The sequence below is a fragment of the Rhea pennata genome, chromosome 15, assembly GCF_028389875.1.
Source record: "Rhea pennata isolate bPtePen1 chromosome 15, bPtePen1.pri, whole genome shotgun sequence".
NCBI lineage: Eukaryota > Metazoa > Chordata > Aves > Rheiformes > Rheidae > Rhea > Rhea pennata.
This window is the reverse complement of record NC_084677.1, coordinates 13,096,725-13,122,877: the sequence shown is the minus strand read 5'-3', so window position 1 is coordinate 13,122,877 and position 26,153 is coordinate 13,096,725. Positions and strand designations below refer to the sequence as shown.

General features: G+C 38.1%; 1 protein-coding gene across 2 annotated transcripts in view; it reads left to right on the top strand.

Moving 5' to 3' along the window:
* The window catches only part of PRKAR1B (protein kinase cAMP-dependent type I regulatory subunit beta), a 97,975-nt gene that overhangs the window by 28,004 nt on the left and 43,818 nt on the right, over positions 1-26,153 (top strand). The window lies entirely within an intron of this gene.

Genomic DNA, 26,153 nt, shown 5'->3' with positions numbered 1-26,153 from the left:
AGGATCAATTTTAGTTTATTCTTCTGTTTGTGGATGTGGCAGCTTGAAAAAAGTAGATTAGTATCATGACCCCAGAGGATTTGAAAGTGCTTTGCTAATGTGAAAGAATGTCCTACAAAAAAGACCAACAAATACAGATTTATTTTGCAGACGTGATAATTGAGGTAAGCAGAGTAAACTGCACAATCTAGAGCTTTAATTCTTGTTAGCAGGAAAGCACTTTACTCTCCTGAGTGTGTTTTATATTTACAGTTATCGTAAGGCCTGTGTAAGGCTAGACCTCCTGACATCAAGCTCTACCTTTTCAGTGAAACACTAAGTTTTTTTTCATTAAGACTAATTCCACCTAGGTTTCCACATCTTGTTTTTTAACAAGATATGTCTGATATTTTCTGAGATCTATTCATTATGAAAAATCTGTTGTGTAAGGATTAAAAAGACAGGGATAAACAATAGAGACAAAACAAGATATACTTTCAAATTTAATTTACTCATATTTTAATGTTTTATTTAAAAGATTTATAAGAAGACTTTACTTTTGCATTTGAAATGTTTGTTTTTTTCCTCCTGTTCCTTCTCAGGTTGATAAACTTTGGTCCAAGCCCTTTACTAACAGAGGAACATCATGATCTTATGAGGTGAATGGGAATTACTTTCTCATAGCCAGAAGCAGACTGTGGCCTCCTAGTAATTCCCAGAACAGCCAACTGAACCTTCACCATGATAGAATGGATTTGTTATATTAAAATATTGTAGCACTGCCATAAGTCCAAGTCCTGACAATTTCATCACTGCAGTTGACCTGTGCTTCTTTTACAGTTGCTTTCTGCAATGTACTTAGAACATCAATGCAGATTTTTCATTGGTTTTAGAAGTTTGATTTAAAATAGTGATTTGACATAAGTTATGTTTTATCCAAGTTTACTCGCTGTTCCTTAATGGTATGTCACGTGTTGTGTTTCCTCTTTTACTTACTAAATCCTATATTTTAATTAGAACTTATTTCAAGAATATGAAATTATTGTTTTAGTATTAGAACACACAGCTTGATTCCTTGACAAGCTGACAAGAGCTTTGCAGCACTTTGCAGAAACAGTCCTTCCTAATCAAAACTGCCCTTGGGAGTGTCAGTCAGTTTACCCTGAAACTTCAATACTAAAATATAGCTGAAATAAAGCTGCTCAGGCAATATGTTGTGGCAGCTGGGACTTAAACCTCTCCTTTTCAACTCAGCCCCCCCTCTGATACCGACAGTGTCACAGAGCCGGAGCAGGGAAATGTGCCTTTTCAATGTCTGATTGCTTGCATATCCTAATCGAGTTCTTCATAGATTTCAATGTGTACAAAGTTTCCTTCTACATGTTATACCATATTAATATAATAAAATATTAATAATATTAATATGTACTAATGTAATGGTAAGTAAATTGTGTTTAGAATAAAATAAATTAATCAACCAATTCAGTGTACTTTAGGACCTTCCTTCTGTTGCAAGGTTCATTCACTGGTTTCTAAGCGTTTTCATTTACTGTACTTTTTGGCTTTGAGACTTCCTTCTTCTTATGGTTTAGGATTTTAGCCAAATTCAGCACTTGAAATCTGATCTTCACTTTAATTTGTTCTGTGCAGATTGTTTTTAATTACCTGGGCTATGTATCATTATATCATAAAATTTAGATTTCTTTTGCAGCAACTCCTCTTAAAAAATTGCCTGCCAAATACAGTTATTGTGAATATGAATGATTTATATTTAGAATAGCTTCATTTTCAAATGCTGTGTTTTCATGGAAAACAAGGTCTGGTTGTGTGGGAACAATGGAGAATCTGAAAAAAGCTCTAATAGGTACAGATTCTTTCTTCTTTCTAATACTTGGCTTTATAAATTGGATTAGGACATGAGAGATACAGAGAGAAAAAGAAAATACAGAGTTGTGTCATTCTTAGGCTCCAGAACCATATTCTTAATGCCTGTGGGCGCAATGATGAACAGTTCCTGCAAAGTTTACTTAGAGTTATTTCTACTAAAGATCTCCACATTTCTTATTTATCAGCTTTATTTATTTTGCAGCTTTGCTTTAGTGCCGTAGTGACACCCTCTGGCAATGGCGGGACAGTTCTGTTTCCGTTAGGTAACGCTTTCCCAGTTGATCAGTAAGCTAACTGGGAAGGCACTGGTGTATCCTGTGCTTCCTTCTCTCTTGGGAGTAGTTTGGCTCAAGAATAAAAATCACACAAGTGAAGATAATTAACATTGTACACAGATGTGACAGCTAATTGATACTAATTGAAGAACTTAGTAATAAGCAATGTTGGGCAGCTTGCTGCTGCCTTTTTCTGTGTGTAGGTGTGGGTGGGTGGCTTGAAAAATCTCCCCTTGCACATAAGTTAGTTTATTTACCCCAGCTGTGAGCTCTTCTCTTGTGGAGTGGTGCTCTGAGCAAAGCCTTACTGGCAATGGCCTGGCTGCTGGGAGGCCTGGGATTTGCGTGAGACCAGACAAGGTGACTGACCAATCCATCCTACCTGAGAAATAAAACAGGTTTTTAAACATGGAAAAGCTACTGGGAGTTGTCCATCTACTGTTAATTTTGCATTTTGCATTGGTGATGCTTTTATGTGTGATGTTTTAAATGATGTTGTTCTTGGTCGCAGAATGCAAACTTCATACAGCTAAAAATTTTTCCGGGCAGTGTAGTGAGGCAAAGCGGTAAGCTGCTGAGGTACTTGGCACGTTGAGCTGGGGAGGCTAAAGTTCGGAGAATGGCTGAAGAAGCCTAAGGCCTGTTAAAATCAAGGGGATAGAGAATACTTCATGGCTTTTTTTAATAGGCAACTTCATGCATGTCTACAGGGCAAGCTATAAGGTAGTAGAGAACTGTATATGAGGTACCTACATGATCAAATTTGGGCAATGCAAACAGCCTGGCTGCGGCAGTGTGAGGATCCATGCAGGGTAGCGTGCTTGGCTTCTCCCCAGTGTAAACTAGCCCGCATGGAGGTTGGTGCTGCTGGACCCTTTGCAGTGCTCGAGCAAAGCTGAAGGCTTTAGAAAAACTTCAGAGACAAATAGGTAGCGGGGGTTTTGAAAGGCAAACCTTAACAGAGCCGATTGCTGCGTCCTGTGCGGACTGTTTGCCCCCACTCCGGGGAACGAGCCCTCCCCGGGTCACGGCAGGGGCTGAGTTGTCCTGGCCCAGGGCTGGGGTCTCCTGGTGAGGGCACAGCGACTTCTCAGCCAGTTTATGAAGGGTGCAGGTTTGGCTCTGCTTCTGAAAGTGGCCGTGGTGGTATCTGCCACCTGGGGTCACTGTGTTCAAGGTTATTAAAAAGGAGAAGTATAAAGTAACAAAGAAAATACAAGCAATGAAAAAAAAAAAAAACCCTAAAACCCTGAGGCTGAATTTTAGATTGCCATAAGTATACAAATTACTTGAAATTTTAATTGTGTATGAAAGCCTGTATTTCAATGTGTAATCAGAATTCTGCTTTAAAAAGTTGTAGTTTCGTATAACGTAGGAGGGAGACTAACACAAGCACAGCACTGTCTCTTGTAGACCTTTTCATATTACAATTTGTCTTGGCTCTTCTACCTGTTGGCTAGTGCAGTGTACTACAACTGACTTTAAAAGATCTTTGTAGCTGTGTAGTTTGTGACTGAAAAATATTCAGTGCTCTTGCTGCTGGTCTCTGACTTGTTTTATGTCAGAGTCACTGCACCCAGTTCAGTAGATTTTATTATTATTTACACACACCTAAGTGAGAGCACAAGTGAGTCCAATATATATTTAGAATCTGCACCCATCTTTATAGCGTATCTTAAGTGCACTATTATTTCAAGCTTTGTCTCAGCTAACCCCACATGATATGTTATGTACCTGTGGTACCTCTTATATGCACTTTAGCTGGGTATTCAAGCTGGCAAGGCTTAATGCTGTCAAAATATGTATTTATTTTAAAACTCTTCAGAAGGTTGTGTGGGTGTAATGTTTCTACAGAGGTGCTACCCTGTGAGAGAGAGAAAGGGCTGGTTGTGCTCTGCGAAAAGAGCAGCTCTGGATGGTGCAAGGGCTGCTTCAAATCCCAGTTATCGTGGGAGCAGCATCCACAGCGTGTGCTGGTGCGAAGCAGTGCGTGCTCAGCGCTCCTCGAGAGCTGTCTGTAACATCAGCCGCGCAATTGCTGCCTGGCAGCCGGACATAGAAGGTGCTAAAGCAGTAAGGCGCTGAAACCCTTCTTCCACTTTCTTCTGCTCGCAGGTTCTTGCATAGAGCTGTAGTTAACCAAAGGCTGTATTTCTACTGCTGCACCTGGCCACTGGGTGGCCTCCGTTATATCTGAAACAGATCTGTACATCTGCGGCTTATATCTCTTTTTGTTAGCTAAATATTGTCGAAAATTCTAGGTCATGGGACATAAGATATTTTGTGCTGTTCAGGGTGTTGTTTAGTATGGAAAGTTGGTAAATGGATACTTCAAACCTTTTTTGTCATTAATGTTTGGAAAGTATGTATATAATTTGCTTAATCTCTGTTATATGTGTGCATTCAATTAGACTAGAAGTTCTTCAGTTATAGGTATAGCTGAAAGAGATAACTGTGGTGAAAAAGTGCTGCACCTGGTAATGTCTGCTCTGTAGCTTTGTGAAAATGGAAATCATACGTTCTTCACCATACAGAGATTACATAGTCAGCTGCATACTGCAGAAATCCCCTGTATAAAATTTGCTCCAGTGCCTTTCCACGTAAACTTTGTGTTGCCTACACCACCTCTAAATGAAATAATTTATCATCTTTTTTTTTTTTTTTTTTTTTTTTTTTTTTAATTACAGACTCCTTAAAGCATATGTAAGTACAAAATTTTGGTTTTATGATAACCAATATTCCTTGGAGTAATTCATTATTTCTATCATCAGGAGATAAGAATTGGAACGTTATGTGTTTCTCTTACAGTGAGATACCTCCTCACAGGGGTGTCATGTTCCTGTGCACATAAATGGTAGTATATGAAGAACGTAAATTAAAATGTTATTTTGGCTGTGAAAGGTGATGAGATTAGGAAGGCATCATTAATATGCTCAGTAGTGCGAAATAATGCTTTTAGTTTCCGTGCTCTTCCTTCAGAATTCAAGTTTAGCTGAGAAATACAGCACAGCTGATTTCTCTTTGCACATGTGAAAATATGTGGCTTGTGCAGTAAGGGAGAGAATCGCAGCCATTTGGGCAAGATGACACCATGTTCAGTGCGGAGACAGCAGTCCCACCGTTCGATCACGTGAGCACGCCACACAAAGCAAAACCCAGAGCTCAGTGCCGCAACTTGCTGTTGTAGGAACTGGCAGGATTGGTCCTCCTGACACCATGAAGCAGGAGAGCTACCCAAGATTTCGTTACTGGTTTATTATGCTAGAGATATGTTGTTAACTGCACTTTTTCTTCTCTGTGGCCTGAGTTCTTTGGAGCACTGTTGAGGCAGAAATGGAAGATCTTCATGGATGTAAGTCAGTATTCATTAATGACGTCTAGCTGTGTTAAGTCTCAGGAGAAAGGAGAATCCTGGCTGTAAGATCTGTAGCTTGATAGAAAGATGTACAAGAAACCAGTGGATAGCAGTTACTTGATAACTGTAAAGCAAACAGTAGAAAGCTTTGTGAAGCGTATTTAAAATAATAAAACCTGACTCTTACAAGGGTAAGAAAAGTAAAATGACTGTTACCTATGTTTAACACTTCTTGGATGTTCTATGTTATTGTGATTGATGGATAAAATTACAAAGCAAATACCTGATCCTGTAAGTGGATCTATGCAAACAAGCTCCTATAATCCTGAGGAGCTCAGTGGACCTCAGTGGGAGCCACTATGAGCAGGAGGGTTAATAGTTTTAAATGAGTTCAAAAGAGCATTTAGTAGAGGAGCTGTGGACTGTAAGCAAAACAACAGAAAATACTGTAAGAATAGATTTAGGTTGCACTCTTCAGATAAGTCTTTTGTAAAAAAGTCAATAATTAGTTTTTACAAACTCCAGGATCAGTTTAAATTTAGCTACCTTTCACATTTACTGAAACTGTCACACAAAATAGGTAGATATCTAATGTGATTGAATTAATTTTTTCTTTGTTTCTGGGGTCTGCTTTTCCCTTTCCTTGTTTCTGTTGATTTAATCTCCAGGAGTGTAATCTTACATCAGCACAACATTTCATAGATTGCAAGATTCAGGACTGTAAAAACATATTTCCCTAAATGTCATTTTAAAACTTCCTGGTTTTTCTTTTTTTTATTTTTTAGTACTTTTGAGTTCTTTTCTCTCTGATTCCACCTTTGGGTAGTGAGATAACCCAGCTTTGCAGTTACAGAAGTGTGAAAAATCAAATCATAATTAAAAAAAAATAAATTTATACTGGTTTGCTTTTCTAAAATACAAACGAGATATGGGATAAGACTTGGTCGTGTCTGCTATATATGTTGATTGGCACAACCCATCTATTGCATTTGGAGATTTGGTGACTGGTATGATTCTGTGGTTATTTTTATTGAAAGCTCGGGGTTCAACTCAGTGCATATTTTTAATTCCTGATTTCAATTGTTGATTATATTTTCTGATCATTTTTGGCTCCTTTTCCCATCTCTGTCTCCTAGTATTCACAGTACTGCCATTTTACCTTTCAGTCTTAAATTTACCAGTTTTATGTTTTGGTCATTTTTCACTTTGCTTCTCCTGCTAGCCCTTGGACCCACTGCCTTACGTCTCTCCCCACTTTGTAATTTTTGCTTTATTTATGGCATATGGTCAATTGCAGGAAAAAAAAAATAGCCCATGAGTTGAGAGAGGCATAAATTCTATTTTTAATCAATATTTGTCAGTTAAATCTGATATTACCAAGTCTATTCCAAATATACATTGATAATATCTTGTACCCTTTATTCTCTCTCTCTCTCTCTCTCTCTCTCTCTCTCTCTCTCTCTCTCTCTCTCTCTCTCTAACATTTTCATATGGCAGATGAGATGTTTCTGTGAGGCCATATACATTTAAACGTACAGAAATAAAATCCGTTGACTACACCCCACTGTTGTCACACTCAACGTGTGTATGTTTACACTTATATGCATAAGTTGCTTTTAAAGATGATCTTCTATAGGAATATCTGATAAGATATAAAACTGAAGCATGAAATCTGGGCTGATCTTTTGAGTTTTGGTTGAAGGCCAGGTGCTGGAAAATGATTTTAGTTCAGATTCAGCCAAAACCCTTAAATGTTTTTTTGGCAATATTTTTGAGAACAGCTGATCTTTTCACATTTTTTCCGTTTGGGTTAAGAGAGTAACCAAGATGCCACTGCTGTTTGCTAACTACTAACTGTTCACTGGAGGAAAAAAAAAGGGGGGGGGGACAACTCTTATGTATGGTACCGTAACTTTGACATCTTTGGCATTTTCCTTTAATGTATCTCAAAACTCTAGATGATTGATAATGACATTAAGGAGAGTGAGTTGAGGTTAATTGCAAAGCATTGCTTATTAGATTTGGAAGAGATATCATCATAAGACATTCTAATTTTTTAAGATGCTGATTAATATAACAGTTACCTAAAAAAAACCTGGCAGTGAATGTTTCTAGGGAGTTTGCAGGATTACTGGTTTATGCATTTTCTTTTACAGCCTACACAGTTGGAGATAATTCAGAATCTAACTGTTTAAGAGTAAGCCAAGTGTCTAAAATCTTGTGACCATATTTAGGGATGGATTAAATATTTTGGTTAAAATACCTCACACTCCTCTACACAGGTCCATATTTCTGTCCTGTCTTCAGACTAGTGAAAGGAAGAGACGGGGAGACCTCAGAGATCTTCTTTACCTTTCTTTTAAGCCATCAGCTCAGTGTTAGTGATCTCCCATGGCCTGTTCTAGTATTCTGCCATCTTGACCTGGCAGAATAACCCAATCCCCTTCCCAGTTACTGTATTAATCCACAACTGCCTTTTGGCTTAATCATCTCATTAACTGAAGCTGGAGAAGCGCTTTGTGACAGGTGGCACTGGTGCATTCTGGATTTTATCCAGCATGATTCTGGGCCATGGCAAGTAGCATTGTCTCCTGACAAGGGCAGAGAAATAGGAGGGATAATTCAGAAGATATGGAAATGATAGCGGTACTTGGAGCTTGCGTGTTTTTTCTTGCTGTCCCTCTGCTACTGACCTTTCGAAGTTGCTGCCAGTCCCTCTCCATATGGCATGTTTCTCTGGATAAAGGCTGTCTTCATCTCTGTTAGGAATGTGTGAAGTATGGAGAGGGCTACTGCAGTTTAAAAATAGCATTTATTAGCAGATAGATTAAGGGGTAGAAAAGGATGTTTGGTGGAACAGTGAGGAAGGCAGTCCTAAGTTACATCTGTAATAATGGAATTTTTACAGTAGTCATAGACAATCTGTTCCTACTGTGTACCAGGACATACAGTAATACTCATGGGTGTGCCAAGAGGCTGAACTTCACACATCTCCTGAGAGTCAGTAATTTAGCACAACACATGCAGATAGATGGATTCTCCAGCTCTAATTTGCAGATGAAATCTAGAGGATACTAGGAAAATTTCTAAAGCAGGTGAAATTAAACAGATTTCAGATACATGGGAGATGGATTCTGAAAGCTACCAGTGGCAGAATAGGAGATTGTTTTTGAAGAACAACATGTCTCATTCCTGACCCCACAAACTTCCATGCGAGCCAAGAGAGGAGCTCTGATGCCAATCCAATAGGCATGCTCAGCAGATGTCCAAGTCTCTGTTTTATATCCAGTGATACTAAAGATTGTTTATAAAGGCAAGACGTTATTGTTTTGAGTGTTTGGCACTGCCTCTCATCTTCTGAAAGTTGAGAGGAGCAAATATGATGAGGTTTCCAGCTATTTTGTCTCAGTTACGAGAGTGGGCTGTCAGAAATCGGTGCATCTTCTCTGACAGTTATCCTGCACTTGTTTTATTCTTCATTGCCCTGTTAGGAAACTTTTTTTCTTGTCCTTAGGAACACAGTCTGAAAGGGCTCTCTTGAATCACTGAGTTCAGACATCTGATACTGTAGAAAACCAAGTCACATTATCTTTTGGATAACCTAAATGAAGATATTTTTATATTCCCCAGTTTATTGGGCTACAGTTGTTGGAATGCTGCTCCATAACACCACTGTTTCCATGGCGAGAGAGCATCTCCTTCCCAGATTAAATGTTTATATGTGTTGATTCTTCATGCCCTCATTGTCCATTAGTTAAAATAACTCTTTTTTCAGCTCTGACATTTACCTCTATCCTTGCCTCCCATCCCAATGTATTTATAAATTACAGTGATATCTTTTCTTCTACTTTATTTTACTGCCATAAATAATTAAAACTCTTCTTATCTTCCCTTATAAAAGATGAGGTCTCCATTTTGCTGATTATTCCAGAATACCTTTTTATACATCTCATTCATTCAAATGGATCATCTTCTTTTTTTTTGTTTTGTTTTGTGCATGGGTGCCTAGAATTATGCACAATATCGAAGTGTGATCATCCACAGAAGTGTATTTTACAATGGCATTAACAGTTTCCTTGCTCTATTGGAAGTGACTCGATTTATACTTATACTAGATGTTTTTTCCCTTATTCCCAGCTGCTTGGGAATATATAGTCATCCAGTGATTAAATAAATCCTCAGATTAAAGCAGAAATTGTTGTTTTAACTTCAGCAAACATGGCCTTTCATGATAGATTATTGAATTTCATTCCAGTTTTGTTACTGCAATCATCAAAAACATCCAGATTTTTGCAATACCTCCCAACACAGCATTTTCAGTGCTTAGGAGTGGTCCTTGAAGTTTTTTTTTAAATTAAATTACTTTTGGTCTTGTTCTTCCCCTTGCAGTAAAAACTGTTGCTAATCTCCCTTAAATCTTTGCCTTGTGCACCTTGTAGTTCTTCCTCCTCTCCCATTTTAACCAGCAGTTTATCTCACCGCACTAAACCTGCTTCTTTGAAGAATTGATGGATTTATTTTGCCTAGAATACAGTTAGCTATCTTACCAAATAAAGGGCGTAAACAAATATTCAACTGTGTTTCATTTTCCAGTTACCTCTATGATGGTCATTATTCTTTCCTTCAAAATTTGTTTTTAAGCTTTGTATTACTGAGGTTAGGCTAATGGACAATCTATAACTGCACAGGTTATCTTGGGATGACATGAATGTAGAGCCATCAAAAGAGATAAACAAAGTACATTTTAGTTTGGTCTTTTCTTTGTTGATTAATAAAAGCTGAGACATTAGCGATACATTCAGTAGTTCAAATCAGAAAAGCTATACCTGCATGAACCTTTCTGATTAAGAATTTCAGACCGTAGAGGTGTCAAACAGATTTAATTTTCAACTTCATGAAAACTAACTACTGGGCTATCTCCTCCTATAAATAATAGTGAAGTAGATATTATTTTAAAAAATCTCAGTTTAAATCTCTATTTCTAATTAAAAAATCAAACTGAATGAAGTTTTGGCTTCTTCATTTGTCACTCTCCAAGCAGGCCACTGAGTTACTTCTTTTCTTAAAATGGTGCCTGAAACGTTCCTCTTTATTTCCTCATTATTTTATATTTTTTGTATTTTTAAACATTCGTGAAATAATTACCTGTGGAGTTCACCATATAGAGTACATATTGTATTGTATTAGGAGTCCATAACAGACTCTTCACACCAGCCAGAAGAACTTAAATTTTAAGGGAAAATTTTGAGACCCTTTCAAAATTTAGGGATGACACGTTCTGAACATTGCAGCTGTTACCACCGTTCAACGATAGTCCCTTTTGTGAGCATCCTCACAGGAAAATATGTTGCACGAAAAGAGCCCTCCCTAATTTTTAGAACATCCAGCGACAGGCGTGTTCTGGCCCTAGCTTCCACTCTGTGGAGACAGTAGCTCTTTAGCCTAGCATTGCAAAGTTGTGCTTATTAAATAACTCTGTTTTGGCAGTGTATTTTCCTGTACAGGACTGTCCTGAAATTACCAGTGCTTCTGAAAACCCAAGTGTGGATTTTTTGGCTTCTAATTTTGAAAATCTTGGCTATGAGTTTTATATAGCAATTCTGTCTGTCGAGAGAACACTTAGCACGAGATCTCATCTGGCTTTAGAAGAAAGACTGCAGAGACATTTTGTTTTTATGCTTGTCAGTTTATTATCTTCCTTCCATGTTCCAGTTCTTGTACAGCTGAAAATCACTTTTCTTTGTAAGCTAAGAAATAAATCCTGCTTAAGAATGCAACCATTCTGACATTCTTTGAATTTATTAGAACTTTTGTAAAATTTAATGAAATATAAAGTGCTCATATTAATGAGACTTCGGAGACTTCTCAAATATTTGGAACAAAATTTCACGGGTAGTTTTGCAGTACTCTCTGTAGAGGTCAACTGTGAGATGATCACTAAAACTAGTGGCTATAACGTAGCCTTTGGAAACCTATGTAAAAATATACCACATCACTTCGATAAAACAGAACAGTAAACAGGAAATTAAGGCAGAACTATCCCACAGAAAATCAATGACATAAGAGAGGCCATTAAAACAAATAATATAAATGAGCCTGAGACAGCTATAAGGCCTATAAAGTGATTAATGTCTGCGGTGACAAGTCAGAGGCATAGAAGTAGATTAAAGATTAAGTTAAAGGTAACAGTGCTAACAGGCCTTTTCCTGTCCCGCAGTTCTAATTGTTCTTACTTCCTGCAAATTCGGTGGACAGCACTGCGTCTGCAGCCCGCATTCTGCCCTGAGAGCTGTCACGCTGGCAGATGAATGAAATTTTTTAAAAGGACTTTGTTCGGCCTTTTCTCCCCTCCCTGCCCCCCACTTCTTTTTGTTACCCACTGGGTGCATAGGAGAAAAATCAGAAGTAATGTGTAAGTTAGCCCTTTTGAATTTAGACAGTGTCCTCCAGTGGGACAGTAGTTACGTGTTTCTCTAAAGGTGTTCACGCAGCCCCAGGTGATACAGTTTGCAAAGTGGAGACCCCCAGAAGGCACAGGTAAGGATTGCACATTTCTCATTTACCTTTCTGAAACAATTGCTTAAAGAACAAGAAGAACCTATAATATCAAACAAGCCTGCTCTCTTGAACCATTAGGGCTTAGTTGTAGCGTATCTACTACCTTATTTGCAGAAGGTTTTAACACTTGACCTGAAAAGTCAACAAAGGAATCACCATCTCCCATCTTAATAAATTAAGTTCTATCCTCTCTAATCACCTCCTACAAACAGACAAAGTCATCTGTTTCCTTTTGGCTTAGATCTCGTATACTGTTTGCAGGAAGAAGGTCTACTTTTGTCAGCACCCCTGTTAAATTTATTTGCTTTTCTAGTTCAAGGAAAAAGCCTATAACTCTGAAAGTCATCCAATGCTTTTATTTATTTATTTTATTCAGTTTGATTGATAAGTCTTTGTTCCCAGCACACAAAATTGACCACAACTACAATGGAAGCAGAAGTGTGCTCTTATTAAAGCACTTCCAGAATATCCATGTGTCCTCTTCCTGTGCTCATCTTCTATAGGAAGAAACTTGACCTTAGATGAAACCACTCTGAATACAGGAGTGCTCTGTGCAAATCATTTTGATGCTCTGTCAGAATCAGTCTGTAAAGTGTTTCTTGCTGGTAAGTTGTTGAGTTTTTTCCTAGAGCTGGACAATTATTCAAGTTAGTTTGCTCTGTATAACATTACTTCTTTCTCAAGCAAAGATGGAAATGAGGCAGCTATTCACAGACACTTTGGGGTCCTGACTTCCCTTTGTGCTTTCTAAACATTTCACCTAGCTCACTGAGCGAAGAAAATCACTTGGAGAAGCAGTAATGTTGTTCTTAGATATCATCAGTGCTGACATATGCAAATAGTTGCATCCAGCACTGATTCCTAATTGTCATTGCTTCTTCCTAGCATAATTAAGAAATTACACTTTAAAAATGATGTTGATCATTTTTCCAAATAATTCATGTAAATGTATGTAGATACACTTGTGCGTAGGTACACACATACATATATATTTATTTATTTAATGTTTCATAGGCCATCAAGATTTATTGTCCTTGGTAGTAAATATTGACTTTGGATTTATCTCAGTCAATGTTTACCTCTTAAGCCAATAAATCTTGAGGTTCACCTTAACAGAAGTCAATATCTGCTTAGTGTTCTGCTCCATCATTAATATAAATATTTTAGTGACCTTTGCATGTATTAGTCTATTTTTTAAAGTCAACCTAATGTTACAATTCTTATGGCACGCTGTTAGTTTGTTTTTCAGATATGTTTATTCATTTAAGAATTTTTTAATAACATCTGATGTTGCTGCAGTGTGCACTGTGGCAGAACATTTACAGTACATTTTTCTAAGGGAATCTCTGGAATGTGAGTGTACATTGCTATTTAAAATAGGTAAGGAAGTGACCCGTAGTATCAGAGTGTATATTTAACTGTGTAGTTCATCATATATTTATCTCCTAGCAGGATATAAGTGTTACTTTGATAGCTTGTTCTTTCTGAAAAGATAGACACTGCTCTTTTTTCAAGACTTTCTTTGTATGAGAAATCTTTCTGAGACCGTGTTTGCTTTTCTGTATCTTTCACTGAGTTAGGGTTAGCAGGGACCTTTAGACCACCTAGTCTGACCTTTTATCTCCTGCCATTTTTCTCTCTTCTATTTAAGAAAAACTTTGTGCCTTCTTCCTCCTTCCCTCTCTTTTGACCATCCCCAACATGAAATTTGTGTTTTTAATTAGAGTTTCTTTTTAAGTTACTTTTGATTTGGTGTCATTGCCCTTTGCACAGAGTGGGAAGTTTACCAGTCCAGATAAAAACTGGAGTGTCCCAGAGTTTAGAGTTTGGCTTCATGAGTCTCTTTAGACAGTGATAAACAAGCACAAACATTGCCCTTTGCTGCCTCCAAGTTGGCCATGGTGTATAATTAGACAGAAGCATTGCATCTAAATGTTATCCTAAGCCATTCGGTCGTGGAGTCTCTTAGTAGTGCCAAAAGTAAGATGCAGAGTGGCTCTAGCAGCCTACGACCTAGTGCCCCTTTCCGTGTCCGCGAGGAACATGCAAAAGAAGCTTACAAGCTGCGTCCACAAGTCTCAAAACCCTGTCTTTTCTGTAAAGCAGCCCAAAGGCAGGATTTTACAGGATTCAGGACAGTTACTTAATTTAGGCACTGAGCTCAAAATTTTCCTTGTTATTATTACTGCATCACAAAGCGCATATATAAGTCACTCGATTACATGCCACTTCACAAGCATAGATAAAAGAGACATTTTTTTGTCCCAGAATACTCGCACTCTAAATCCCTGATTCTACAAACACATTTTCATTAAATTATTCTTTTTATTACATGTATGAGCAGTGACTGTTCACTTAGATGAAAGCTGGCAGGGTTAGACCCTTTGTGAGTCTATAGAAAATGTACTGTGAAAGTAGAGAGATTTCTATTATTCATTACAAAGGTGCACAATGCGGCTGTAGGGTAAATGGTTTGAAAATGTTATGCTATGGAGAATTCTGATCCCTGTCACATGAAACAGCATAAATGTCAGATTGTGGACTTGCATGAATATTCCTTGAAGAGGACCAAATACAAGGAATTAGTTGTTCTCTTGTCCTATGTATTCTTTTTAATTGGATTTATTCTAAGTAGACTTTAATATAGAGATTTCTGTTTCATTTCTTGATTGTATTTTAGAATTTCATATCAACACAAATAGAGCTTGTTTGCCTCATATTAAAAAGTGTATTTAAATCAGTGGAGATAATGTTGCTTAAACAGTGAGCAAACTCTTCATTTGAACCTAACCTGAATCAGTTCCTTCCTAGCTTACAGACCCTGTTTTCAGATGCCTTTGTTGAAGCAGCTCATACCAATGTATCCAGTTAGGATTCAAAGTTCTGTTTGGAAGAATTATTCACAGTGAATTTTTCCATCATTGCTTTATATTCAGAAATAAAAGTCAAAGCTGTGTTTATGTTGAGATAGTTTGGTTCGGCCATATATCAAGTCTTCAGGAGATGGAATTGCAAAGCATTTATTCTCCCTAAAGTTAACATTTAGAGGGATTTGTGTGCTACAGGCCATATTATAGTTGGTTTATGTGTGAGGCCTGATAGGGCAAGCACAGCAGTTGGCTGTTTTTCTGTAGTGCATGCCTCTAAGTTAAGACTGAAGAGCAGCTTACTGTTGTCAACATTTGATTCATAGAGTTGTGTAAATGGGCAAAAAAAAAATCCTTTCTGTCATGCCAGAGGCCAAATTAAACAGAAATCTGTAAGCTGGGAGGGTTATTTAGTTGTGAGGAAACAACATGACTTGTATGATAATGCATTTGAGCAAATTTTTGCAGTTTGTTTTGCACTGAGTTTTTGTCCTGTTTTACATAATGTGATAAAACACAGTTCTTCTTGCTGAGAAATTGCTGCAAACACCATACCAGCGGTAGGGCAAACACAGAGTTAGCAGAGACAAGCAAAAAGGTGTATAAACACTGTACACTGTAAGGGTGACCAAAAATGTCTGTGTTAATAATGTTCTACCAGCCTCCCTGAAGAATCCTTCCAGTTCAAACAGGCATTTAAAAAATGCACTGCAGATATGCAGTAAGGCATATACAATAGCGCTTTTTCCCCTCGCTCATCCTAGCAATGCTAATGAAAGCCCAGCATAGTTGAGATTTATGGATTAGCTATCACTGTGGAAAGATAAAGTAGACCAGTGCACATTAAATTGCAGAATCTCAAATTGGGCAGCCTTTGTTTTTTAACGTTTGCAGCAGAATGCAGAAGAAACAGAATTACATTAGTGACATGTTTACTAGGCAGATTTTTAAAACACAGCAAACTGATAATAAATTAGTGCTTTGAGGTTAGAAGTAGCAGGTGTTCCTGCCAGGAATATTACTGGGTGTCTTAAAGATTTCTTTGATGTACGTTTTAGTGGTTAGTGAACATTCTGAAAGAAAATTACTGAGAAAGATGGAACAAAGTAATAAATTGTGTTTGAATTTATTTTTATATATAAATGAAGAAAGTGTGCCCTTAGGTCTGTATTTGTATATTCTATAGATTTAAAGAGTTCTTTATGCTTGAAGTCCCTTTCATTCAAATCTCTCCAAATATGGATCACTTAAGGAAAATGCATGTATCATCTGATCTAATTTATCTCAATTTTCTTGTTCTTTGAATTAGTGAAGCTGTAAAAAAATGAAGCTGCTTGTGATATTTTGCTAAAAACCTCCTACAGAAGAAGTATTTATTGTCTAGCAAATTTGATCTCTAGTTCGTTTTCTATTGTAAAAGATTCTATCTCAGAAATGCTGTGAATCAGAGATGAAGGGGAGTAATGATAAACTTAGGGAAAACATAAGGAAAATGCGTGGGTGTAGGAGTTTGCACATGTCTGTGAGCCATAATAGATATGCAAATACAAATTCAAGTGCTTGTGGACATGTGGTTTTGTGTCAAGCATGGATTTTATTCATTAGCTATTTAACACTAGATTTACACAGTTTTAAAACATAATTCCAACTCCCTCTAGATAACCTTTATCAGCTATTTTGTAATGATTTCAATTACTGATCCAATTATGAACTAAACTAAATCCTACCCACTAGCAGAGATTGAAATGTTTTTGTTGTGTGCAGCTGTTTGGTATCTCCAGGTGTGGGGGAACACAACAAGGATGGAACTTAATTAAGCGAGACGTGGGAGGTGGTTGCAGGCGCAGGCTACGCGCGCGGGAGCCGCGTGTCGAGCGCTGGCTGGTGCGCGGCAGCGTGCGCTCCGCCGGCGCGCCGTGAGGCGTGCTGCCGAGCCACGCGGTGCCTACAGCTCTGCAGAGCCTTGGCTTCACTCGCTGATTGCTTCCCAGCTTTTACAGTGCCACACGTGTGGGTACACGTATTACAGAAATTATCATAGAAATTTCCTAATACCAGAAATGGTTTTACATGAAACTGATAAACCCCCCCTTTAACTGTGTTTACATTTAGCATTTAATCAGTAATTCTTGCAGTATCCTATTTTTTTGTTAACGTCAAGGACTACTTGGCACAGAAAGGAAAAGATTTTAACTTAATACCTGATGCTGCTTATCTTTTATCTTTTTCTGCGCTGACACAGTTGCCAGGCACTGATGCTGTCTTGTGGTACTCAAGCCTTTCTTTTAGGTGCAGAAGTTATAGTCATAAAAATAGTGCGTAGGAGCAGTAAGTATATGATTTGAAGGAACGATCACAATTATCATATACAATTTAATTTTCACATACTTACAGAGAATTGTTAGAAATGAATCTAGCACAGAGTGCAAAGAAGTAAAATAAATTAATTACAGTGAATCAGAACTGTGTTCCTGCTAAAGTTCCTACAAGCTCAAGTAATAGTTTGTTCATGGGCATGTTCTGAATAGGAAAATCGCATGAATAGTTAGAATAAATCTCTTTCTGTCAATAGGTTGCTCATCATAGAGTTGAAAGAAAATACAAATGTATCATTTCTTTCTCATGAGAGAAGTCCTCTCCATCTTAATCTCAACAGCAAGACAGCCAATGCGGTCAGTGGTGTGGGGCAGGTATTTACTGCTTTCCGTTCATGTGAACAATAGAGTAATGTATGTATTGTGTCTTTGTTGATATTTACTTATATACATGTGAAGTATAATTTATCATAGTTCCTTACTTGAAATGTCCTGCATCCCTATATAGGGGTATCTCTAGGGATGTATGTCTCTGTATCCCTATGTTGAGCATTTACTCTGTAAGATGAGAGGGGCATTTTGTTTCTATAATTGCAAACATCTTGGCACACTTTAAATCTCAGCATAGGCTAATATATTTTCAAAGAATTTTAGATGTAGTAACCATAAAATTGGGAAATGTTGAATAGCCGTCTGTATCAGTGCCATTTTCAAAGGGCGTCTTTAAATATGTTACCTGAATACAAAGTAAGGATGATGAATAGTGACTTTCTAGCTTAATTGGGATAGTCCAGAAGAGGGAGCTTGAAATTAAAGAGTGAATATATTTTAAAGTACCAGAAGAATAAATTGTTCAAATATGGGAACTTTGTGATGGTCACCCTTTACCATTGATGGAATTTGCTTCATATTAGTAACAGAGGTTTCATTTTGGGATGAGAGTTATTTTTGTTGTGTTTCTGTCCCACCAGAAACAATTTTCTGTCAGCTATTACATTAAAATACTTCTTCTTTTGTTATGATGGTCATCATTTCTTTTCTAGAATGTTTGAGAAAAAGACAAATAATTAATTGTGTAGTGGCGGTTACCGGAAGAAAATGTAAATCTTGTAAACTCATCTGTGACTTATAAGACCATCTTTCTCTCTCAGTTGGCTCAAATATACTGAGTTTGGTTTGGTTGCAGGAGAGGTGAATTCTGTGAATTTTTTGTCTAAAGGATGTGCTTTTCCATAGCGATAAGCGTTTCCCCAGGTCCTTTGGAGAACGCTGATGCATACAAACAATGGCTTTGATTTTTGTTACAATGCCCTTCTGTGCTTCTAGTACGAAGGGATTGGGAGCCTTCTCAGAATAAAAGCTTCAGTATATTATGCCTGCAGCAATTTTGTGTTCTTACAGTATATAACCTCCATAAATGTCTCTGGCTTTACATTAGACTCGTATACATACTGGCTAAGGAAAGAGTTTCTAATCATTATCCTTTTCTAAATAAAGCACAAAGAAGCCTGTGCAGTCTAGTATGAATGTTCCTCTGCGTGTATTTATACATATATTTGTCTGTCACCATGTAGAACGAGTATTTGCTTGCACCAGGTTTGGTTTTTGTTTTTTTTTTCTTTTGTCATTTTTTCTTTTTTCTCCTTGAATCTTAAGTCCAGTATCAAAATCTTGAATACTTAAAACCGAAAAGAAACGGATAGGTATGATTAACTGGATGGTCACTTTACACTGTCTTATTTTGATTTTAACATTTTAGTAAGAAACTCAGTTTTGAAACAGTTTCATAGTGAAAAGTAGACCCTCTGAAAATACCACATTAGGACATTTAGATGGTTTGGAAACTTTAAAAAATATTTTGAATCGGAAATTACATCAGCTATTTTCCACAGAAACATACAGTTCCAATGAACTGGGATTTTTCTGCAGAAAAATATTTTATTACCAAATTTCTAAGCAAGGCCTTCTGATATGCCCTGAATGTAGAGATGGGAAGTCAGGATACAGTCTTACTGCAATTATTTATGCAGAAGTGCACGCACACATGCATAGTCATGCAGGCATACACACAGAACGTATTTTCTGTGCAGTATGCAAGGTGTTTCCTCCTACTGCCTCCAGGTTTATGCTCCTCTGCCTCTACTCTCTCTGCTGCTAAGCACAGTCCCACTTCACCTTGCCTGCTGAGGGAGACTCCGTGCCAAGTAGGATGCAAGGGGCTTGCAGAGGACCCTAGTGCAACCTCCTGCTCAGAGCAGGTCCAGTTAGAGTGGGCTGCTCAGGGCCTTGTCCAGGCAAGTTTTGAGATTTCCTTCCCTTCTCTGGGCCTCTGCGCCAGTGTTTGACACCCTCTTTGTAAAAACTTTTTTCTCTATGTCAGGTCGGAATTTCCTTTGTTCCTACTTGTGCCTGTTGCCTCGCATCCTGCTGCTGTGCACCTCTAAGAAGAGCCTGGCTCTGCCTTCTGTACACCCTCCCGTTTGGTAGTTGTAGACAGCAGCAAGATCTCCCCAACCCTGCTTTTCAGAAAGCAGTAAACATAGCCTTCCCACCCTCTCTTCCCACCCTGTCCTGTGCTCCAGCCTCAGGACCATTTTGGTGGCCTCTGCTGGACTTGCTCACGTTTGTCCAAGTCTTGTGCTGAGGAACCCCAAACTAGACATGGAAGTCCAGATGGGATCTTCCAAGTGCTGAGTAAAGCAAAAGACTCAATTCCCTGAACCTGCTAACTACACTCTTATCTCAGTGGATGATGGCAGATGGATTTCCATGTGAAGATCCTCAAAGAAACTCTTTCTCTCTGAAGGTTCTTTTTATCCTGGTGAAGAGCCTGTAAAGTAAATCGATGCTATGATTATAAAATGTCATTCAGTGTAATAATTTTTGAAACTATAGAAGGAGTTCATAAAACAATAAAAATGGAAATTCTTCACAGAAATAAAACAATTTTTTATTTCTTTCTGTTTCCTGTGCCTGTTAGTTATGTGGACTTGCGACTTAAGAAATGCTATGAAATTAGACCTGGACTTCAGTTTTAACTGGTTCTGTTTTCATGTCCAGTTTCAAAGACTTATATGGTAATTATAGTAAAATTAATATATTTCTTAATTGTCATAATGATTAGATGCCGGCCATTACAATGAAGTAATTATGTGTTCTCAACTGTTAATAGCTTTGTATGTTGCTATAATGAATTTGTTGCTATCTTAACGGGAAAATAATTAATGGATGTTGCTGCCTATGGGCTTCAGCATTGACTGTCTTTCTTGTGTACCATGGCACTACATGTTTAATTATAGTAATTGCAAGCTGTGAGCCTTCAATTTTAAATGCCTCTGAGAAGAAATAGTTTCTTTCCCTTTGTGTGAAGTATTGCTTTTATTCTCAGTGCTCGGTAAATAGTAATAATTGTTTCTCTGTGATTTTGGTATTGTACATCAGCAATGGCATGCAACATGCTTAGGAACAGTACAAATTGAAGCCTTATACTTAGATGGTGTGCGCTGCATTGCATAGACCCTCACATTTTTTTCACTGATAAAAAGTGAATTTATTCCTTTATTACATGAATGTTAGTTGAACTCAGTTTTATGTCTTAAATGCCTTAGAGGGCAGAAAAAAGTTGGTAGAACAGTTGATGAAGATTTTTTTACTTGTTCAGGAAATAAATCTAAAGAAAATCTTAGATATACAAATGCAGAAACATTCCCTGCTAAAACTTCAGAAATCTTAAAGTAGTACCAAGATATAAGAGTTACAGCTACAGAAAGGTGGAGTTACTATCAACCCTGTTTACTAAACTTTAAGAGTATGCAAAGGAGAGAGGCTTAACACACTGGAATCCTCAGACTAGGGCAGTCCTGCTCCAAGAAAACACTGCATAGCTTTCATTGAATTGTGTCAGAACAGCTAGGTATCTTTTAAATCTACTCTCAACAGTACAGGGGGTTTCATTAGAGAGATAGCAAAACAAGAAGTCATCCGTATAGGACACGTTTGGAAGACTTTCTGAGTTTGCCTGCACAATAAAATTGCTCTGGTTGAACTCTGACAAATTATAACCTGCAGGTACGACAAGGATTTTCCATTTTTGTCTAACACATATACATTTCGTCTATTCCATTTTTCTTTTCCTGCAATGCATTCAGCACAGCAAGGGCTGGAAAGAAATCTGATTGTGAAACTGATAAATTGTCTTACATAGTTTCCCTATTTTGGCCATTGCCATGGTCTGGTTCGGAAAGTGCTTGGAATCCTCGTTCTCTCGCTTTGTTTTAACAAGCTCGTTCCCAGTTGCCCATTGCCAGTACTGTGTTACCTACAGTGCACATAATTTTTTTGTCTATCTCATATTCTACATCGACTCCAAACGTCTTCAGTGTAAAAGCAGGTGAGACAATTTCTTTTTATCATTCACTTTTTCTCGTGAGAAGGAGAACCTCGTGGGCCTGCCCTTTCTACTAACTTGCCCTTAGCATAGTCATTTACATCTTGGCAAACTGGGTATATAAAATGCTACTGAATCAAATCTGCAAAGTATTTCATCTTTATTTTGCAATCACTGTGACAGACTTTTTGTTGGTATGAATAGTTGCAGTCTCATTGATTGGAGTTTTCCCTCTTTGCACGAAAAGGGAACTGGCTCAGTCTGTGCAAGTGTCAAGCAGTCAGTCATACAAATGACAGACAACAGAGATCAGGCCCTGCGATTTCAGGTCTGATTTGAGTTGTTTGCAGTTCTGCACACTTCAAGAAGACACTTTACATGTTAAAACTTGCTGTGAATCTTTGATATCTTTGACCTTTAAAAAAAATCTTTTAAATTTTGATATTCTCTAGGAAGACAGATGGTATTTTTTGATGGAATAGATAGAGATTTCATGTCTAAACATATTTCTTGATTTCACTTTGACTAGTTAACTGTTCCGTGCGTTGTATGCTGCTCACAATCCTTTCTTATAATTTGTTTTTGGATGATCATATCGAAAAGTTACAAAGAACTGTAACTGTGGAAAACATTGAGAATAGAGTCCTGCTAGTCTCTCTGGAACCAGACATGAAAATTTATGTACGTACAGTCCCACCTACAGCAATAGTTCCAAGTAAAAAGATTGTCCTTGATACCTTCTGATTGGAACAAATGTTTGGCTCTGAGGGCCAAAGCAACCAGACCCGACCTCCTCCGGAAAAAGGTAAGGAGGTTGTGAAAAAATTATAGAGCATATCAAAAATTTTTCTTCTGGAGAAGGTGAGAAACAGTCCTTTAAGCACTGATGCTGCACCTGAGAAGCAGTAGGTGCACCCAATGCACCTCTGTGATCTGCAACCACATGAAATGATGGGTGAAATTCCCAAACTTATGCCCAATGTTCTTCTTTCATCACCTGAGTAAGTCCTCTGGAAACATGGCAAATGATATGTTTTCACTTGAACAAAGTAAGGAAATCCCTGTTTGAAATTTTCATTACAGCACAATAATAAAAATCCTGGCAAAAAAATCAAACCCTTTCCATGTCAATTTGGTACACAGCATTGCTAGCATGGTCAGTGTTAACAGTTATGTAGCTGATGTAGAGGCAGAAGATGGAGACCGCTTATGTTCTTGGTGGTGCAACTCAAATATAGAAGATGAAATCATGATAGTTCAACACTGGGTGAAGACTTAACTAGTGATTTTCCAGCTTTCTGTTTACACTGTAGTAAAACCTGCTTTTGCTTGACAAAATTTTAGTTGTTAGGAATGTGTATGTGTGTCCATGCCTGATTATTCATATGTAACATATCTTCAAAAACAACAAATACAACTGTCTACTTTAGCAGAAGTGTAGGAGAGCTTGGCTACACTCTTTCCTTTATGGTGGGGTGGGTTCAGCACAGTGTTTGTAAAGATGTTTTTTTTGCCTTAACAGTCAGAGGATTTTTTTGAATGACTTTGAAACATAAACAGGTGAACGATGCAGGATGAAAGAAACCGTATAGGCCATATTTTTGGCCCTGGTTATATTATTTATTTCTTTGGTGAGTACCACTGATTTTACTTAACTCATTCAGTATTTAACACCTTACTTGTTTTCTCAACTTAGTGCAGATCCAAGACAATTGATGAGCTAAATACGGAAGATAAGATATTTATTGGAGAAGGGGAAAATTGTTCGCTTATTGTAATTTCAGATTTTGGCTTGGCTGGATCAAGAACATATTTTAGCATACTGATCCTTGGGACTTTTTTTTTTGCCTTTTTTTGGACACTACAAATAAAGGCAATATGAAAAATTTCTAAGTAGATTCTATGCTTAAATTAAAAGCCAGATTTCCTATGGGGACCTTAAGCATTTGGTTCATTAGGAGATGATAATTTCTAGAAGGATGATTTTCTTTGGTGGCATTCTGAGTGTCCCAGTTTTTGGCTGCAGGACTTGTAAATTGAGAAACTTCGAAGCTGCAAGCTGATCTGTATCATTGGAGATCTCAGTCTGTTTAATGAATCTCAAATTAGCATCCAAAAGCAGAAACACTCCAATTCATTAAGCACTGTGAGAGGTCTAGGCCTAATCGTATAAATTAGGAACAATAGTTCCATAACAGAAAAGAAGCATGACTACATGTTTCCAGTGGCAGCCATGATACTGTTGGTCACTTACATTTTTGTATCAACAATATGCCCTTGTTTCTCTTTGGAAATGTAAATCATCATTGCCGTGAGTTCACATGTGTGTACGTTTATATGTGTTTTAGGCTAATGTTTGATGATGCGTCTTTCAAAGGTCTCTTAAAAATCCAAGGCTTGGTCTAATAAGATGAAGACTTCACTGAAACACACTGCATATGTGATACTGAGAGGCAGCAGGATATTAGTGTAAATCTGCTATTGCTGAAAATAGACTTTGAGTTCATTACGCCTTCAGCTGAAGGTTTTAATCTATGACTTTTGAAGTGTTTGATAAAACTAAAAAGTGTTGCAGAAATAAGATATAAAACATTTTGGAGGAGGGTGCAGTGCTATACATAATTTATTGGGCACTCTTTGTACAGTCAATTGTTAAGTTATAAATAAAATACAACCTTAAAGCAAAGATTTGCTGACATTGTGGATAGTTATTTCCTCTGTATTTCCATTCCCAAAAAAGTTTCCAAGTTTGAACAAACAGTCACATTTTGGTCTGGTTATTGATATTCACAGTGTCGTTTCTATTTTTGGATGTATCACACTGAAGACTTCGTTCTGTGCGATGGAGAATGCCTTTTCCTCCAGCAAATGTTCCATAGGCTGCAGAACTATTCTTAAAGCACTGCAAAGTGCCTAGGCACAGCAAAGGGGGAATCACAGGGAAGCAAATGAGGCTCTGTGATAACAAGTTGTTAGGTCCCAGAGCTCCTGAAGAACAGTTTGAGGTGCCTCACTGATGTAAAGTCCCTCAGTGACTGTGCTAGCTCAGTACCTAACATCATGGCTCTTTCCTCCATCACATCTGAACCTCAGCTCCTGTTTCGTTAGGTAAGGGCACTGAGTGTAGGCATAGGAATCAGCTGTACAACCTACACCCAACTCGTGCTGCTTTTGTGCCAGCAGAGAACTTCCTCAAGCTGGAGAAATTCTGAACCCATTTAGGCTCGTTTAAAATGAGCTTAGTGGATGCAAGAATGCAGTCTGCATGCTTTTCAGAGTAATTTATTATAGGTCTTTGTGTTGCTACTCAGGATGGGGCAAGAAAGAAGTCTACTTAGAAGCTCTGAGCAAGCTTTTTACCAGTGGCAGAGATATTTCCTGAGTGTAGGTAGAGATAACACATAGTATGCCTGATGAAAGAGCAGAAGCAAAACACACTATCCTAATGTAAGTCATGGACTAAGTATTGCTTGCAAGTACTGTGGAGCAGCAGGAGGTGGCTGGTTTCAAATCTCCTAGTTCTCCTACAGGTGGTACTGACGCAGAGCTGTGTTACTCTGTCTCGGCTGGAGGATCGGAAAGATTCTGGCTGCTAAGGAGAAAGAGACACAACCAGTTTGAACTTATGAGTGAAGAATTTCCCAGAACTGAGCCTGATTAAATTCTGGAACAGCTGAACAGGAAATAAGCTAATAAAGGGATTTTAGAATATGCATTTCCCATATAAGGTGCTGTAACATGGGCTCATTGCTGATCTCCTGGTTATTCTGATGAAAACTTTAGATTCCGTCACTGTTTGAACCCATTTAGGTTATGAGGAATTTGCTCCAATTTATGGCCCAAACTGAAGCATTTCATCTTGCCTGTATCAAAAGTGGCCCACAAATGGACCATTCCTAGACTAGCCCAGGGAAGGGACTAGTTCTGGCTCTGCCTTGCTGCCTTTTGTTTGTGTTGAGGAGCTATTTCCTTTAGCCCTTAATACTGATGCGTAGGAAGGGGAAGAAAGGTGGGGAGAGGCAGGCTCAGTACAGTGCAGGCGTCTCAAAATCAGTTCCCCCAAACCTGGTATGGGGAAAGGAAGCCCTGGCTCCACAGAGCCTGCTGTCTCCCTCAATAAACAAAAGACTGGATTTGGGCAGGTTGCCCGAAGTGTTGGTGCAGAGTGCATTCTCGCCCTTACTGCTCTGCCTGGCCTTTTAAGGATATATGACAGTATGCTTAGGAGCACAGTAAGGTGTGTAATTCAGCGATGATTAATGAGTACAAGGCTGTTCTGTAGCTTTAGTGTTTCTGTAGCATTGGTCGAATTCCCTTCTCACTAGTAACTCACTAAAGTCTAACTACGATTTTCAGAGCTCGGCCTCATGTCCTCTGCACTGTAAGTGTAACCTCTTGCCAGCTCTTAAGCTACATTAATTTAAAGTAATCTACCTTTCCAAACGTACTCTGCATTGTGGAAAGGGTTTTGCTTGTAAGTGTGAGGCCAGATGTTTGGAAGACTAGAGCTCCTGTTTAGGCATCCAGCAG